This window comes from Cyrtonyx montezumae, unplaced genomic scaffold, assembly GCF_038088225.1.
Source record: "Cyrtonyx montezumae isolate F1298 unplaced genomic scaffold, pur_monq_1.0 scaffold_3, whole genome shotgun sequence".
NCBI classification, from domain to species: Eukaryota; Metazoa; Chordata; class Aves; order Galliformes; family Odontophoridae; genus Cyrtonyx; species Cyrtonyx montezumae.
Genome location: NW_027072034.1, coordinates 42,346,387 through 42,352,089, shown reverse-complemented (window position 1 = coordinate 42,352,089; position 5,703 = coordinate 42,346,387).

Sequence of the window (5,703 nt, the reverse complement as noted above, 5' to 3'; positions counted from 1 at the left end):
ATTCATGTTCCCTTTATCCACAAAAGAACCTGATAGTTATTGAAGTTGCATCTTGTCCTTGAATGTTCCTTTTTTAATCTAAACCATAAGGTTTATTTCTTGGTCTATCTACCATCCCTGCTTTCTCTGTAATCTCTCAATACCATCTGTGAATTCAGTAGGTATTTAAGTTTTCTTCCAGAATTATTTTAGGTCACTTACAGAGAAATGAGTATCAGTATCATTCTAATCCCCATTGAACTCTACTTCATTATTTTGATACTCAAATATTTGGCTTGTCATCGTTCAGATAGTTTTGCATTAAAAGCACATATTCTTATGTTTTGCTGCTTGAGATTTTCGTTCTGTTTGGAAAAAGGATTTAAGTTAGCTTCCCTTTGCAAAACCCCTCCAGATCTGCAGAAATCTAGCTATACTTAGTAATTTCAGTAGAAAAAGGACAAATTAATCAAATAAAGCAATGAAATCTGTCTGATTTCTATAAGAACTGTGTGGCCTGCAGCATGTCTCATTACATCCATACATGACTGCTTACACTACGGCTTTTTTTAGTACTTACTGTATGGGAAGTAAATATGTTGTATTCTTCTATACATACTGTACTTCTACACACACTGTATGGATGATGGGATATACAATATGTCCACATCCACATTTTACTTCTGATGCACTATAACGATATTGCACACCTCAAGATACATGTTTAGGATTTGTATTATCAGAGTAGAACACTTATAACTCCTATCTCTTATCTCTTCTTCCATGTAAGATGAAAAGATTACTTATGTTTACTTACAAATGCTTCCTTTATATGAAAGTGCAAAAACCAGGGATTCCTTCAAGAAAAACTATATATATATAAATTTATATAAATATTATATATAAATATAAATATTTATATATATAAATATTTCCAGACAGCATCAACTATTAATTTAAAAAGTATCTCAGGACTTCTAAATAGCACACAGTGAGGTGCAATGCTGCATGTAATGAAATCCATATACATCCTTCCCCATTGGAGCACTCATTACTCAAGTGTATTTTCCACCATGAAGCAGGGAGAACAGAAAACACTCAACTGTCCACATCAAATCACCTCTTCACTGTTGCTCAGACAGCCCTGAGTCTTGTCCAATGTTACCAAGACACAGTAGTATAGAAATGGCTCCACTCTAGCCATCTGATGACCCCAATTAATCCCAGTATTCAAGGCTGTGCAGTGTGCTCATCTTTCTGTTCCTATATGTCCAAAGCACTCAGGCAGCTGTACTTACATTTTTCAAGCTATTTATCAGAGACAAAGGTGCTGACTTCACTTTGTTCTTGCACATTACAACTAACGCACAATAAATGCTACAGAATGACTGGAAAAATACCTAACGTAATTCTGTATTCAAGAAAACAGTGTTGTCAAAAGGGGGGGGGGGAGGGGGAAGAGAAAAATTTTAGGAAATATTTTGACTGATTTGCTCTTCTACTCTCATGGCTGTCATTCATCGCTCCACGAGACATGTCAGATTCATTTTTCTAAGTGGAAGATGTGAATTGGAGTGTTTTGTGATCTCTCCATACGCTAAATATTTTTCCCTCTGCACTTGGATAGCATGATTAAGAATACTTCATTTAGAGTTTGAATCTTTAATCGTGGTTATCCTAATAAAATCCTCTCTGGTTTGATGGATTTCACGTTAGTTCTCTTGGAGTGAACTCCAAACTGATTACTTAACGGAGAGCATTATCTAATTAATTATTTAGAGAAACAGCTACCAAATTGCACACAGAGATTGAGTAGCATATGGTGACTCAGTTGTAATCCTCTGCTCCTCATCCTAAATCTGAGGTGGGAAACTACACTCATCTTCTTAATCAAATTCTATCTGTATAATTCCAGAAAGTGAACTTTTTTCCTTCTGAATAATTCATAATTTCATCAATAGTAACAGAAGAGCATACAGCCATCCCAGTTTTGAAGGCATACGTTACATGACTACAAAACCTTCATTTACTCCATATCTTAGAAATTCCTCAGCATTCTGTACGTTCTCCTTTTCATGCCACTCACTCCCATGATCACCTGTACAACTCAACCCTTCTCTACTTCAGGACTACTCTGAGTGCACTACTGATGTGCTGATCTCCCTAGTATTTTCCCAACGAGGGAAGCCCAATCCCTTATTTCATCCACTCCTAGTTCACATGTGCTCTAGATGACGTTAAGGAGACAGACTGAGATTCCAATATTCTTTAGCTCTTATGACTGATCCCAAGTCTATTCAGAGGAGTAGCTGAGCCTCTTAGTGGCTAAGTTCACACCAGGCACTCTGTAGCTTCATTTGATCACATTCAATAAGTGTAGATGGATTTTTAATTATTATTTTTATATTTTAACACAGCTGAAGACTAAAATGGCTTCAACACTGTTTAGACAAAAAAAAAATACATTACAGAGAAAAATTAAGGTCTGCTTTTCAGCCCAAGTATATACTCAAGTGACAAAATTAGTGTCAAATAGATCAGCATATGCACCCTTGGACTTCAGAACAGAAATGAAAACGTAAAAATAAAAATAAAAAGAAACCACCCTATATTCAGAAATAATTCTTCCTGGTGTCCTGCAGCCATCATTAGAGTCTCAAGCATGGCCTGAAAGGAAACACACTGCTAATCCTAACCAAAGCCATGCAAAATCCTGTGCAGCATTGAGTCTTTTAAATCCACATGGTGAACACAGATCAGCTGTCCTCAAACCCTTCAACACACTGTACAGACCACACTGCCACCTCATACAATTATTCTCAGAAGTCAAGATGATCTCCAGACATCCATTCCAACCTCTATGGGCTTTTGAAATCCAATAATTACATACATTTTATATATTTATGGATAAGTTACCTACAAAAGCCAACATCCCATAGGCATTTCCCTCTGAGCCAGGCAGGGATGCACACATAGCTGGTCAGTCTGGGTGCTGCTGTTCAGCCCCAAGATGTCATGGACTACGAGAAGTCCTCATAGGAGGCAGTCTCTGGATGGTCCCTGTTGAGCAAAGGGTTGGGCTGGGCAGACCCAGAGGTCTCTTCCTACCTCGGTCATACTGAGATTTGGTGATTATATGAAATAGTTGGCTTCAATCCCCATAGTACAAGTATGGTTGATGTACAGCTGATTTCTCACCAGTGCAATAGGGCAAGATGAGAAGAGCGGCAGAACTGAATCCAGGTTATATCCTCTACTGATTTTGAGTTACGTGCTCCCAAAAAGAACAATGATTTATGCAAACATTTATAAGTCATGACTGGTCTGGAACTGGAGACAAACAGTCCTTCAGTGAGAAGAGTGCTTAAACTACTGGTAATTTCTCCCTAAACATCATCAGCTTTCTCAGTGCCCCAGCAAGAATTGATAGCATACAGTATAGGATCTTCACTCCAGGATCTCAAAGTACAGGTTTCAGTGACTGGCTATACCCACCAGGACACCAGCCATGACAGTGTAAATGCTGCAGGAAAAGCAAGCAAATGCACAGGGTGAATTTCACCTATTCTTTGCTTTAAACAATGTATTGTGCGCACATGAACCTGTTATTTGCCAGCTCTCTCCTTCCACAGTTAATCATCACTCTTCACACATTCTGTGCACTTTTTCACCTTGTGTTTCTCTTTCCTCACTTCAGAGGTTTCTGAGTGCTGTTGTAATAAGTAGGTACAGCAGTAATGTAGCATCCTATATCAAACTCAGAGCAAGGATGATGCATTTACAAAAATCCCCTAATTACTGTAGGACAACAGCATTAAGTTCTAGCATGCCTAAGGTTGGTTTGAACTTAAAGTACAGGGCAGGATCACCTCACCCCAGCCTGGATTGTTCTTCAGATGCCCACTGTCTTTGACAGAACCAGGCCTACGGCAAGAGCGACAACTTGCTGCCTCTTGTGTTGTAACCACAGAGAGAAAAATAAATCAACGAGAGGATTTAACAACCTAAACAACTTACTACTCTTGCACACGCAGTAGAATCCACATCTTGTTTTCTTCCAATGCACAGTTCCATCAGCTTCATCATCATGCACAGGGCAACTCTGTTACTATGGTAAGCAATTTAACTCTTGCTTTATTAATAGTCATTCCAAACAAGTAAAAAAATGAATCCACAAATTTAGATTTATGCCTTTGGCAAAGACAGACTGTTTGGTAGATTAGCAGATACAACCGCCCTACCCGGAAAACCTTGCTATCTGAGGCTTGTGTTATGTTCTCACAGATGTTCACAGATAAATTCAGTCTCTGATTATTTTCAGATTAATAGCATCCTGTTCTATTAAAGCATTGCCAAATCATCATTTTATTGCCAGTCTTGCAAGGTTTTGTGTTGTGGGTTGTTTGGTTGTTGTTTTGTTTTTCCTCCACTAAGGCCCCAGCTCTGAAACGCATGTGATTGGCAGAAAAGCTCAACTTCCTTTTCTAAAGTCTTGAGCAATTCATGTTGTAAGCCTGACTCATGTTACCCTAGGGACTCAAAGAACAGGAGTTAATCTTCACATTTTCTTAATCACTCTCAAGACTTTTAAGGGTCTGACTCATCATTTTAATGCCTTCAGTTGGCAATACTGCATATACGTTACATGTGTCATATCATCCATCTGCCAGTAAGCAAAATCCTTACAAAATGTCCAATTAGATACTACTCAAGTGTTTCTAATAGACAATTTTATATTTCTTTTAGAAAAAAGTCCAAATGCAATGCCAAAGAAATCACATCATTGCACTAGTCACAGCAACAGAAAATGAATTCCTCCTTATCCTGACTGAAAACAATTAGTAAAATCTACTTCCTACACAGTCATGCATGCAAAATCTAAACACAAATGAACTACTTCATACTTTTGAAACAGAAGTAACAAAACAGGAGGCTGCGAGCAGTGAAAACTCACTAAATATCAGCGATGCTTCCATTCTCTGTGCCCCTATCATTAAAACACAGGGATAAGATGCAACTTGCAAAGGCTGGTTGCACTTGAGGGGTCTCCCACGGCACAAGTACAGATGTGTATACCAACCCCTACCTACCAGGGGAACATCACAAGCAACTTCTCCCTGGATGAAGATGTTGGCAAGTGCTATTTGTTACCTCAGCTATTCCCACCCTCACCAGAACAGCTGCATGACAGCAGATTTGTCATGTACTGTATTTCTAAGAAACTCTTGTAAAAAGAAGGGCAGAATGTCTTTGCTCCTGATGTGGGATGGTAACATTTCTGTGTTTAGAACTAATGACAAAAATGTGATGTTTGGATTACTCATGCTGACATTTTATCAATTTTGCACTCTAGAGAATAGCCCTAATTTACAGTACTTGTCATCAAGTGACCAAGACAAATTGGAGAACTGTATTTAAAGTAGAAATATCTACAGAATTGAGTCTGAAAGCATTCTGTCCTCTTTAGGTTACCCTAAAATTTGACTATATATTTGAGCCCTGCAAGTTACCTCTTCAGTTCTGGCTTTACCTTAAAACCTACCAACAAAATCTTATTATGTTTAAGATAGATTTGATGATCAAAATCAAATACAAATCAGAAACATGTAGTCTGTCAGAACTATTCTCCTCCTATCCGTGAATCTTGCTATTTTACTTACATTTAGTCTAGGAAAACCTAAGTAAGGAAAGAAAATAGGGAGTAAAGCCGAAAAGTACTTGGGA